Source organism: Delphinapterus leucas, chromosome 9 (assembly GCF_059928025.1).
Source record: "Delphinapterus leucas isolate spDelLeu-1000000601 "Yukka" chromosome 9, BTC_Dleu_Yukka2, whole genome shotgun sequence".
Classification (NCBI taxonomy): Eukaryota; Metazoa; Chordata; class Mammalia; order Artiodactyla; family Monodontidae; genus Delphinapterus; species Delphinapterus leucas.
The window spans coordinates 37,185,528-37,199,529 of record NC_143137.1 but is presented as its reverse complement, the minus strand read 5'-3'; the positions used below and the strand labels follow the sequence as shown (position 1 = coordinate 37,199,529).

General features: G+C 39.2%; 1 protein-coding gene and 1 non-coding gene across 16 annotated transcripts in view; both read right to left on the bottom strand.

The window, feature by feature from the left end:
* Positions 1-14,002, bottom strand: part of DOCK4 (dedicator of cytokinesis 4) — a 480,689-nt gene that overhangs the window by 185,547 nt on the left and 281,140 nt on the right. The window lies entirely within an intron of this gene.
* LOC115801742 (U6 spliceosomal RNA) lies at positions 12,181-12,288 on the bottom strand. Its single transcript, XR_004022083.1, has one exon. It is a non-coding gene; the product is annotated as a U6 spliceosomal RNA (small nuclear RNA).

Sequence of the window (14,002 nt, the reverse complement as noted above, 5' to 3'; positions counted from 1 at the left end):
GCACCAAGAGGACAAAGATTTGTATTTGCTTTCTTAAATGCTATATTACTAGTGCCTTGAATAATGCAGACATACAGATGTTCAGTATTTTTTTGATGCATGAATTTGAAACTCTCCTTGTTCATTTTTTCATGGTTTCTTTTTCATTATGAACCTATTTTTCTACCTTTTATTTAGTCTTTTCCTGATAGTTTATTATCTGAACTTCTAGGAGATATAGCTTAGAGAATATACAAGTAATGCTTAGAAGTAAGTCCTCTAATACTGGGCTTGAAAGAACTGTTCTCTGTTTTAAAAAGGTGATGAGGGTACATGATTCTCTGGTGAGATAGAAACTCCAAGCTTAAGCCACTGAATTTAAATTAACTCAGTAGTTTGGAAAAATCCATAGCTATGAAATCCAAGGTAAGTAACTGGTCCCAGTTGAGTAGCCTGAAAACAGTAAATGTATAATCACTCCATACTGCCACTTTCACACCCACGGTGCATAGGATTCCTATGAAAAAAAGCAACACCCACTGAAGTTGAGTCACAATAAAATGATAGTAAAAACACAATCAATCGTGAAATAATCAGCAATGAGGGAGAGGGAGCAGATATAACAAATCATGTCTTGACTTCCATGAGACATTTAAAACTTAAGCCCCCAGTCATCAGGGCCTATATTCACACCCCCCTTCCCTGTTGGAGTGCTTATTTGAGTGTTTACACTTCTGGTATGGAGCTCCCTCTTAATGTCAGCAAGATGTCCCTTCCTTTCTTTGAAGCTTCATTTGCTATTTCTTACCATGTCTTAGTTGTAATTTATCCAGCATTTTTACATGTTTGAAGGGGAGATTACAAGAGTCAGTCTACCATGTTTCAAAAGCCAATTTATTTTAAAATCCTTGAAATCCCTATTGTTTTACAATAACACAAGCAGTCTTTGAAGAATATATACTAGTGTGTCTTCAGTGCACAATTAAAATGTAATTGTAAATGGGTAAATTAATTAACTGAGCAAAAATTTACTCTACTTATATAGTATTTAAGAACTATCAATCTCATCAATATTTAATTCAAAAACTGTCCTTTGCTTCAAAAAATTTGCAAATGTGCCAAATTAAAGTATAAAATAAAGTCACAATATTGATTAAATAACTGACTTAAATGTAAAAAGTACTTAACATTACACAATTACTTTTTCTTTTTAATTCTCCTGAGTTTCTATAAAAGTATAGAAGAAAAATGGTAGAATATTAAAGTATATGTTCTAAAAATACATGTGCTAAAAACATCTGAGCTAAGGATAGATGTACTAATAGTGCAAAAATATTTTCACAAGTGGGATATCCAAAGGTCACATTATAAACCCAAACTAATAACGAACAAATCCCTGAAGTGACGTATGGGGGAGGAAACAAAGAATACAGTTGGCATATATCTATTAATCCTTACTCATTTAATTTTCTCAATCAGAATTTTCATGAAGTTTGATGATCAAACTGAAATGGTCTTTTCTTTCCATTTTCAGCATTTAAAAATATCCACATGCTAAGAAAAGACCAAAAAAATTGCTTCATTTACTTTTTCTCAAAATAAAGTGTCAAATAGAGAACGCTGAATTAGGCTCTTTATCTCAACTCAGCCAGAATATTCTAAAGTTTAAGAAAACTCATTTTAGAAAAGGGGAGTATTTGAACAAGACTAAAAAGATTTGAAAAAAAATCATCATATATAACATGGCAAAATCTAAATGAAAAAAGGCAGGGAATAATTTATCAAAGAAGGTCATTTTTTTAAAGAACAGAGTAGGGAGAGGACACACAAAATACAGCATGGAGTTGTGAGCAAAGACAGAAACACATAGAATGGGTAAAAGAAATGTCTTTGCCCTGTTTTGTTTTGAAATCACTGAGATCTTCTGATTCCTAGTAAAATTATTGAAGGCTGTATCACTAGTTCGATTTCTAATAAAACTATCATAAAGGCATTCACTTCTGGGCTATGAACATTTACAGTATCACAACTCTGTGTGGCTACTAATACCACAATCCAAAGAGGGTTATGTTGGGCTGAAGGCAGAATGTAGGGAGAGGCAATGAAACGGAGACTGGGCCAGATTTTGGAAGCTTGCCTTGCAACACCACAGGAAGGGGCCAAGCTGGCATCACAAGTTGATGAATCAATAAAACTTGAAATGGGGCGTGAGATGAAGAACAGATTTTTATTTGGGAAAGAGGATTCTGGCAGTACAACAGAGGAAGATTTGGCAGGATACATATTACGGATAAATTTAACAGTCTAGGTGAGAATTAGAGAGGGATTAAACTTAATATCATAGGTAATTATAGAGCATGAGAACTTCAGCAATTATCGTGAGCACACAGAGACTGTGAAAGTAAACCTACATTCTAAAACCAGTCTCTTCCACTCAATCCCCAAACAATTTCTTCATCTTTTTTCCACTTTTATTAATTAATACTGCAATTCTGAATCTACACGTTCCAAACCTTTGAAAAATCTTTGATATCTTTCTTTGATGTCCTCAATAAACTGTCCCAAGTTTTATTCCAAAATGACAATCTCAGCTGCTTTTTATTTTGTTAATGTGGCAAAATTCATTAAAAAGCTCACATTCTCCCTTAATAATCCCATTTCTAAGGTTTTTAAAAAAATTTTTATTGTAGTTGATTTACAATGTTGTGTTAGTTTCAGGTGTACAGCAAAGTGAATCAGTTATACATATACATATATCCCCTCACTTTTTAGACTCTTTTCCCATACAGGCCATTAAGAGTATTGAGTAGAATTCCCTGTGCTATATAGTAGGTTCTTATTAGTCCTATTTTATATACAGTAGCGTGTATATGCCAATCCCAATCTCCCAATTTATCCCTTCCCCACTCTAAGGTTTTATTTCAAAGACATATTCCAAAATACAGCAGACGTTCCACACATTATTACTTATAAATGTGAAAAACCCCAAAGCATTTAAGAGTACAACAGTGAGGGTTGGACACATAAATTAGGGCCTTAAATCTCAAAGCTAGGAAAATAATGCAACCTCCTTAGGACACAGTAAATTGTTTTACCTTCTAATTTTTTTTTTCCTATTTGGTACTAGGAGACCAAAGAAACAAACTTGAGGCAAACAACTGATAATTGTGTTTTCTATTCATTTATGAAACAGATACTGAGTGTCTGATAAACACTGGGCAACTTTAAATTTAACTAAATGTAAAAAAAATTTTTAAAGTAGTACATGCATACATAAAAAAGGTTCTATTATGGAGGAAAATGTACTTCCCTACCTCAGTTACTGAGTTCTGTTTACTAGAATTAATCAATGTTTACAACTTCTTGAGTATCCTACCACAGTTTTCCTCTTTTAATTGTGATAACTGTTATAAAGAAGATAAACAAGAGACTGAGATAAAAATAATAAAGGCAAAGTGGTTATAGAAGGCATTTCTGAGAGAGTAACATTCAAGCTTGGAAACAGAAAAAAATGGCAATGCAAAAGATGGGGAGACGCGAGAGGGGAAAGATAGCAGAAGAGTTAGACGTGGCGATCACCTTCCTCCCCACAGATACATCAGAAATACATCTACACGTGGAACAACGCCTACAGAACACCTTCTGAACGCTGGAAGAAGACCTCAGACCTCCCAAAAGGCAAGACACTCCCCACGTACCAGGGTAGGGCAAAAAAAGAAAAACAGAGACAAAAGAATAGGGACGGGACCTGAACCAGTAGGAAGAAGCCGTGAAGGAGGAAAGGTTTCCACAAACTAGAAGCCCATTCGCGGGCGGAGACTGCGGGTGGCAGAGGGGGGAAGCTTAAGAGCCGCGGAGGAGAGCACAGTCATAGGGGAGCGGAGGGCAAAGAGGAGAGATTCCCGCACAGAGGATCGGTGCTGAAGAGCACTCACCAGCCCGAGAGGCTTGTCTGCTCACCGGCCGGGGTGGGTGGGGCTGGGAGCTGAGGCTCCGGCTTCGGTCAGAGCGCAGGGAGAGGACTGGCGGCGTGAACACAGCCTACAGGGGGTTAGTGCACCACGGCTAGCCAGGAGGGAGTCCGGGGAAAAGTCTGGACCTGCCGAAGAGGCAAGAGACTTTTTCTTCCCTCTTTGTTTCCTGGTGTGAGAGGAGGGGATTAAGAGCGCTACTTAAAGGAGCTCCAGAAACGGGAGGGAGCCGCGGCTAACAGCGCAAACCCCAGAGGCGGGCATGAGATGCTAAGGCTGCTGCTGCCACCACCAAGAAGCCTGTGTGCGAGCACAGGTCACTCTCCACACCTCCCTTCCGGAGAGCCTGTACAGCCCGCCACTGCCAGGGTCCCGGGATGCAGGGACAACTCCTCCGGGAGAACGCACGGTGCACCTCAGGTTGGTGCAACGTCATGCCGGCCTCTGCCGCCGCAGGCTCGCCCCGCACTCTGTGGCCCTCCCTCCCCGTGGCCTGAGTGAGCCACAGTCCCCGAAGCGGCTGCTCCTTTAACCACGTCCTGTCTGAGCGAAGAACAAACTCCCTCCGACGACCTACACGCAGAGGCGATGCCAAATCCAAAGCTGAACCCCAGGAGCTGTGCGAACAAAGAAGAGAAAGGGAAATCTCTCCCAGCAGCCTCAGGAGCAGTGGATTAAATCTCCACAATCAACTTGATGTACCCTGCATCTGTGGAATACCTGAATGGACAACGAATCATCCCAAATTGAGAAGGTGGACTTTGAGAGCAAGATTTATTATTTTTTCCCCTTTTCCTCTTTTTGTGAGTATGTATGTGTATGCTTCTGTGTGAGATTTTGTCTGTATAGCTGTGCTTTCACCATTTGTTGTAGGCTTCTATCCGTCTGCTTTTTTTGGTGTTGTAGTTTTTTTTACTTAAAATTTTTTTTCTTAACATTTTTTAATTTTAATAACTTTATTTTACCTTACTTATTTTATTTTCTTTTATCCTCTTTCTTTCTTTCCTTCTTCCTTCCTTCCTTCCTTTCTTCCTTCCTTCCTTTCTTTCTTTCCTTCTTTCTTTCTACTTTTTCTCCCTTTTATTCTGAGCCGTGTGGATGAAAGGCTCTTGGTGCTGCAGCCAGGAGTCAGTGCTGTGCCTCTGAGGTGGGAGAGCCAACTTCAGGACACTGGTCCACAAGAGACCTCCCAGCTCCACGTAATATCAAACGGCAAAAATCTCCCAGAGATTTCCATCTAAACACCAGCACCCAGCTTTACTCAACGACCAGCAAGCTACAGTGCTGGACACCCTATGCCAAACAACTAGCAAGACAGGAACACAACGCCACCCATCAGCAGAGAGGCTGCCTAAAACCATAATAAGTCCACAGACACCCCAAAACACACCACCAGACGTGGACCTGAAAGACAAAATCCAGCCTCATGCACGAGAACACAGGCATTAGTCCCCTCCACCAGGAACCCTAGACAACCCACTGAACCAACTTTAGCCACTGGGGACAGACACCAAAAACAACAGGAACAACGAAACTGCAGCCTGCAAAAAGGAGACCCCAAACACAGTAAGATAAGCAAAATGAGAAGACAGAAAAACACACAGCAGATGAAGGAGCAAGATAAAAACCCACCAGACCTAACAAATGTAGAGGAAATAGGCAGTCTACCTGAAAAAGAATTCAGAACAATGATAGTAAATATGATCCGAAAACTTGGAAATACAATAGAGAAAATGCAAGGAACATTTAACGAGGACCTAGAAGAACTAAAGATGAAACAAGCATGATGAACAACACAATAAATGAAATTAAAGATACTCTAGAAGGGATCAACAGCAGAATAACTGAGGCAGAAGAACGGATAAGTGACCTGGAAGATAAAACAGTGGAAATAACTACTGCAGAGCAGAATAAAGAAAAAAGAATGAAAAGAACTGAGGACAGTCTCAGAGACCTCTGGGACAACATTACACACACCAACATTCGAATTATAGGGGTCCCAGAAGAAGAGAAAAAGAAAGGGACTGAGAAAATCTTTGAAGAGATTATAGTTGAAAACTTCCCTAATATGGGAAATAGTTAATCAAGTCCAGGAAACACAGAGAATCCCATACAGGATAAATCCAAGGAGAAATAGGCCAAGACACATATTAATCAAACTGTCAAAAATTAAATACAAAGAAATCATATTAAAAGCAGCAAGGGAAAAACAACAAATAACACACAAGGGAATCCCCATAAGGTTAACAGCTGATCTTTCAGCAGAAACTCTGAAAGCCAGAAGGGACTGGCAGGACATATTTAAAGTGATGAAGGAGAAAAACTTACAACCAAGATTACTCTACCCAGCAAGGATATCATTCAGATTTCATGGAGAAATTAAAACCTTTACAGACAAGCAAAAGCTGAGAGAGTTCAGCACTACCAAACCAGCTTTACAACAAATGCTAAAGGATCTTCCCTAGGCAAGAAACACAAGAGGAGGAAAGGGCCTATAATATCAAACCCAAAACAATAAAGAAAATGGGAATAGGAACATACATATCAATAATAACCTTAAATGTAAATGGATTAAATGCCCCCACAAAAAGACACAGACTGGCTGAATGGATACAAAAACAAGACCCATATATATGCTGTCTACAAGAGACCCACTTCAGACCTAGAGACACATACAGACTGAAAGTGAGGGGATGGAAAAAGATATTCCATGCAAAGGGAAACCAAAAGAAAGCTGGAGTAGCAATTCTCATATCAGACAAAACAGACTTTAAAATAAAGACTATTAGAACAGACAAAGAAGGACACTACATAATGATAAAGGGATCGATCCAAGAAGAAGATATAACAATTGTAAATATTTATGCACCTAACATAGGAGCACCTCAATACATAAGGCAAATACTAACAGCCATAAAAGGGGAAATCGACAGTAACACATTCATAGTAGGAGACTTTAACACCCCACTTTCACCAATGGACAGATCACCCAAAATGAAAATAAATAAGGAAACATGAGCTTTAAATGATACATTAAACAAGATGGACTTAATTGATATTTATAGGACATTCCATCCAAAAACAAGAGAATACACATTTTTCTCAAGTGCTCATAGAACATTCCCCAGGACAGATCATATCTTGGGTCACAAATAAAGCCTTGGTAAATTCAAGAAAACTGAAATTGTATCAAGTATCTTTTCCAACAACAATGCTATGAGACTAGATATCAATTACAGGAAAAGATCTGTAAAAAATACAAACACATGGAGGATAAACAGTACACTACTTAATAACGAAGTGATCACTGAAGAAGTCAAACAGGAAATGAAAAAATACCTAGAAACAAATGACAATGGCGACATGACGACCCAAAACCTATGGGATGCAGCAAAAGCAGTTCTAAGAGGGAAATTTATATCAATACAATCCTACCTTAAGTAATAGGAAACAGCTCGAATAAATAACCTAACCTTGCACCTAAAGCAATTAGAGAAAGAAGAAGAAAAAACCCCAAAGTTAGCAGAAAGAAAGAAATCATAAAGATCAGATCAGAAATAAATGAAAAAGAAATGAAGGAAACGATAGCAAAGATCAAAAAAACTAAAAGCTGGTTCTTTGAGAAGATAAACAAAATTGATAAACCATTAGCCAGACTCATCAAGAAAAAAAGGGAGAAGACCCAAATCAATAGAATTAGAAACGAAAAAGGAGAAGTAACAACTGACACAGCAGAAATACAAAAGATCATGAGAGATTACTACAAGCAACTCTATGCCAATAAAAAGGACAACCTGGAAGAAATGAACAAATTCTTAGAAATGCACAACCTGCCAAGACTGAATCAGGAAGAAATAGAAAATATGAACAGACCAATCACAAGCACTGAAATTGAAACTGTGATTAAAAATCTTCCAACAAACAAAAGCCCAGGACCAGATGGTTTCACAGGCGAATTCTATCAAACATTTAGAGAAGAGCTAACACCTATCCTTCTCAAACTCTTCCAAAATACAGCAGAGGGAGGAACACTCCCAAACTCATTCTACAAGGCCACCATCACCCTGATACCAAAACCAGACAAGGATGTCACAAAGAAAGAAAACTACAGGCCAATATCACTGATGAACATAGATGCAAAAATCCTCTACAAAATACTAGCAAACAGAATCCAACAGCACATTAAAAGGATCATACACCATGATCAAATGGGGTTTATTCCAGGAATGCAAGGATTCTTCAATATACGCAAATCAATCAATGTGATACACCATATTAACAAACTGAAGGAGAAAAACCATATGATCATCTCAATAGATGCAGAGAAAGCTTTAGACAAAATTCAACACCCATTTATGATAAAAACCCTCCAGAAAGTAGGCACAGAGGGAACTTTCCTCAATAATAAAGGCCATATATGAAAAACCCACAGCCAACATGGTCCTCAATGGTGAAAAACTGAAAGCATTTCCGCTAAGATCAGGAACAAAACAAGGTTGCCCACTCTCACCACTCTTATTCAATATAGTTTAGGAAGTTAAGCCACAGCAATCAGAGAAAAAAAGGAAATAAAAGGAATCCAAATCAGAAAAGAAGAAGTAAAGCTGTCACCGTTTGCAGATGACATGATACTATACATAGAGAATCCTAAAGATCCTACCAGAAAACTACTAGAGCTAATCAATGAATTTGGTAAAGTAGCAGGATACAAAATTAATGCACAGAAATCTCTGGCATTCCTACACACTAATGATGAAAAATCTGAAAGCGAAATCAAGAAATCACTCCCATTTACCATTGCAACAAAAAGAATAAAATATCTAGGAAGAAACCTACCTAAGGAGACAAATGACCTATATGCAGAAAATTATAAGACACTGATGAAAGAAATTAAACGTGATACAAATAGATGGAGAGATATACCATGTTCTTGCATTGGAAGAATCAACATTGTGAAAATGACTCTACTACCCAAAGCAATCTACAGATTCAATGCAATCCCTATCAAACTACCACTGGCATTTTTCATAGAACTAGAACAAAAAATTTCACAATTTGTATGGAAACACAAAAGACCCCGAATAGCCAAAGCAGTCTTGAGAACGAAAAATGGAGCTGGGGGAATCAGGCTCCCTGACTGCAGACTATACTACAAAGCTACAGTAATCAAGACAGTATGGTACTGGTATAAAAACAGAAAGATAGATCAATGGAACAGGATAGAAAGACCAGACATAAACCCACGCACATATGGTCACCTTATTTTTGATAAAGGAGGCAGGAATGTATAGTGGAGAAAGGACAGCCTCTTCAATAAGTGGTGCTGGGAAAACTGGACAGCTACATGTAAAAGTATGAGATTAGATCACTCCCTAACACCATACACAAAAATAAGCTCAAAATGGATTAAAGACCTAAATGTAAGGCCAGAAACTATCAAACTCTTAGAGGAAAACATAGGCAGAACTCTCTATGACATAAATCACAGCAAGATCCTTTTTGACCCACCTCCTAGTGAAATGGAAATAAAAACAAAAATAAACAAATGGGACCTAATGAAACTACAAAGGTTTTGCACAGCAAAGGAAACCATAAACAAGACCAAAAGGCAACCCTCAGAATGGGAGAAAATATTTGCAAATGAAGCAACTGACAAAGGATTAATCTCCAAAATTTACAAGCAGCTCATGCAGCTCAATAACAAAAACACAAACAACCCAATCCAAAAATGGGCAGAAGACCTAAATACACATTTCTCCAAAGAAGATATACAGACTGCCAACAAACACATGAAAGAATGCTCAGCATCATTAATCATTAGAGAAATGCAAATCAAAACTACAATGAGATATCATCTCACACCAGTCAGAATGGCCATCATCAAAAAATCTAGAAACAATAAATGATGGAGAGGGTGTGGAGAAAAGGGAACACTCTTGCACTGCTGGTGGGAATGTAAATTGGTACAGCCACTATGGAGAACAGTATGGAGGTTCCTCAAAAAACTACAAATAGAACTACCATATGACCCAGCAATCCCACTACTGGGCATATACCCTGAGAAAACCATAATTCAAAAAGAGTCATGTACCAAAATGTTCATTACAGCTCTATTTACAATAGCCAGGAGATGGGAACAACCTAAGTGTCCATCATTGGATGAATGGATAAAGAAGATGTGGCACATATATACAATGGAATATTACTCAGCCATAAAAAGAAACGAAATTGAGCTATTTGTAATGAGGTGGGTGGACCCAGAGTCTGTCATACAGAGTGAAGTAAGTCAGAAAGAAAAAGACAAATACTGTATGCTAACACATATGTATGGAATTTAAGAAAAAAAAAATGTCATGAAGAACCTAAGGGTAAGACAGGAGTAAAGACACAGACCTACTAGAGAACAGACTTGAGGATATGGGGAGGGGGAAGGGTAAGCTGTGATAAAGTGAGAGAGTGGCATGGACATATATACACTACCAAACGTAAAATAGGTAGCTAGTGGGAAGCAGCTGCATAGCACAGGGAGATCAGCTCGGTGCTTTGTGACCACCTAGAGGGGTGGGATAGGGAGGGTGGGAGGGAGGGAGACACAAGAGGGAAGAGATATGGGAACATATGTATATGTATAACTGATTCACTTTGTTATAAAGCAGAAACTAACACACCATTGTAAAGCATTTATACTCCAATAAAGATGTAATAAATAGGGCTTCCCTGGTGGCGCAGTGGTTGAGAGTCTGCCTGCCGATGCAGGGGACATGGGTTCGTGCCCCGGTCCGGGAAGATCCCACATGCCACGGAGCGGCTGGGCCCATGAGCCATGGCCGCTGAGCCTGCGTGTTAGGAGCCTCTGCTCCGCAGCGGGAGAGGCCACAACAGTGAGAGGCCCGCGTACCGAAAAAAAAAAAAAAAAAAGATGTAAATAAATAAATAAATGAAAACAGTTTAGTAAGGGATAAAAAAAAAGATGGGGAGACGATGCACCAGGAAGAGAAAAGAGCCCGTGCAAAGGTCCTACAACAGGAAAGAGCTTGGGGTGACGGAGAAAGTGGAGGAAGGCCACTGTGTCTGAAGCAAGAGGAGTCAAATGAGGCTGGAAGGGAGGCAGGAAATATAAGCAGCAGTCACAGGAGCCATAATTAATTATTCTTATTCTAAATGCAACAAGAAGCCATTGGAGAATTTTAAGTAAAGGAAACATGATCCAATTTGTGTTTTAAGAAAGTATTCTTAGGGTTGCCTGGAAAACGGGATTGGAAAGAGGAAGAGTGACACTGATGAGTCATTGAGCTTCTTGGATGTGTAGATTAACGTTTTCATCAAATTTGGAAAGTTTTTCGTCAATATTTAAAAAAATATATTTCCTGCTCCTTTCTCTCTCTCCTTTCCTTCTGGTAGTCTAATTTTATACATGTTGGTGTGCCTGGTGGGATTTTTCTGAGGTTCTGTTCATTTTTGTTTTCTTTCTTTTCTGAGAAAAAACACTTTTCCCCCCAAAATCTCCACTGTTTTCAAGAGTTCCTGTAGGCTTAAATTTCTGCAGGCTCTGTTTCAAATAAAATCATTTTCGTTCGGCAGAGCTTGTGAGTTTTCTCTCTTTATACATGGCCTCTTTCCTGGGCCAAGTCTCTGACCCACTGCTCCAGAGCTGGATGTGGGTCCATTCTTTAGAGTGACACCTCTGATTTATGAGCCAGTGCTAGGCTGGGCCAGTAACCTCTGGTCTCCTCCTGTGGAACCTCTACCCAGTATGTGAGCTGGGGCAAGGTCAATTGATGCCCCCATATTCTTGGCTTGCTATGTCTACGATGGAGCCCCTGCCCTATGAGTGGGGTGGGGTGGTAGAAGGGAGCCCCCAAACTCTTAGCCACTTTTGCCAGGAATTCAGCCTCTGCAACTCAGACCTAATGGAGATGAGAAACACTGGAGGCCTTCAGCTTTTGGTCAGATACAGTAGCCCTTGATTGAGAGCTGAGGGGAGAAGCAGCCCCATCTTCTTGGCCACAAGTGCCTAGAGGAGAACTTCCATCACACTGAGCAGGGGCAGGTGGAAGGGAGGAAGTGGGCTGTGACACAAGTGTCACCCACTCTCTCTGTTCTTATCAAGATTTGGTATTATTCTTTTTTGTTGTTTTTAACATTTTTATTGGAGTAAAATTGCTTTACAGTGGTGTGTTAGTTTCTGCTTTATAACACAGTGAATCAGCTATACATGTACATATATCCCAAAAATATGGAACGCTTCACGAATTTGCGTGTCATCCTTGTGCAGGGGCCATGCTAATCTTCTCTGTATCGTTCCAATTTTTAGTATATGTGCTGCCGAAATGAGCATAAGATTTAGTATTATTCTTGAATAAGTATTTCTTCATTTGCTGTATGCGCTTAAAAATTTTTTCAGACTTTAATGCTTTTTAAAAATATGATCTTTGGGCTTCCCTGGTGGCACAGTGGTTGAGAGTCCGCCTGCTGATGCAGGGGACACAGGTTCGTGCCCCAGTCTGGGAAGATCCCACATGCCGTGGAGCATCTGGGCCCGTGAGCCATGGCCGCTGAGCCTGCGCGTCCGGAGCCTGTTTTCCGCAACGGGAGAGGCCACAACGGTGAGAGGCCCGCATACCGCAAAAAAAAAAAAAAAAAAAAAAAAAAAAGATCTTCACCAGTTACAGTTGTTCTAATTTTGAGCGGTTTCATGCAGCTCCTTGTGCTGCTGTTCTGGGGCAAAACTCTAAAAACACTATTTCTTGACAGTACTTGCATACTTTGTGTTTGGAAGGTAGGGGGCTAAGGGTAAAATGTGTAACTGCTAGGACTTCTAAACCTGAACCACAAAATTACTAACGTCGTGAGGCGTCAGCAAAACGTCCTAAAGGTGATATTATTAGAGTCTATCATAAATTCATCTTCAGTAAAATTTGTTCTTTTCTTACATCCTAAGACCTCATTATTATCAGAGCAAGAATTTTTACTTCTATTGCCTTCTATGTGCTTGATTTACAAAATCTGTCATCTGATTTTTGCTTTGGGTACTAGAATATTCTATATTGTGTCTATAAGGCAAGGTAATTGACTTCTAAAATAAAACACCAGAAGCATATATAACTTTCAGGGGTACATCCTGGCTGCATCAAACAGTAAAATCCTGAAGGGATGAGGCGAGGTGTTTATACAGGGAGGTCAGAGACAGGGTCTGAGGGTCTCTGGAACAGAGGGAAGAAAGGAAGCCAAATGTCTGTTAGGAGTGGTTCAAGTGAGACAAGACAGTTGGAAAATGAGTCAACTGAGGAAAACCCAGAAGCATTAGGAAGAGATGAGAGTGTAGAAATGGGCCAGGTTAGATGAAGAAATAAAGTGTGAGCTGTGACAGCACTCTAGGCCTACTGAAATGTGTGTTCATTATATGAAGGAGGGCACCAAGCTGCTCAAAGCCTCTCTCCAGCAGGACCAGATTACCCAAAGGACAAGTGTTCTTTAACATTTTTCTTTCTTTCTTTCTTTTTGGTTAAACAAAGGCATTTAAAATAATTCTTAAGGATCTGATCTAACAAACTAAGAACTGGGATATAAGAATGCATTTTATAGAGAATTACACAACTTTATGGATATGTTCCATGTCTCAATATATGTAAATACAGCATCAGTTTACAAAGAACGAAGTTTTCCATCGCCAGAGGTTTTCCAACTATAAGCGTTCAAATGCATGGAACATATTTGCTTTTTTTAAAAAAAATACAGTTTGGCAGATAGCCTCAGAAGTGTTTTAGTCTAAAAAAGATGTTTGGTGACTTACATGGTGTGACTAAGGCCATCCTCCCAGCATTGGCTTCCTCCTCCTTTTGTACAAAATCTCTATGATCTATGAACTCTGCAGCAAAGTCAAAAATCATAAATACTACCAGCATCATCACCTTCCCCATGATCATTTTAATAATGGAGTTAATCTTATTCGAACTTCTTTAAACTCCACTACCATTAAACTGTTTTCCACTAAATCTATGGCATAATTCTATATCATATATTAACACATATATGTGGAACCTAAAAAAATG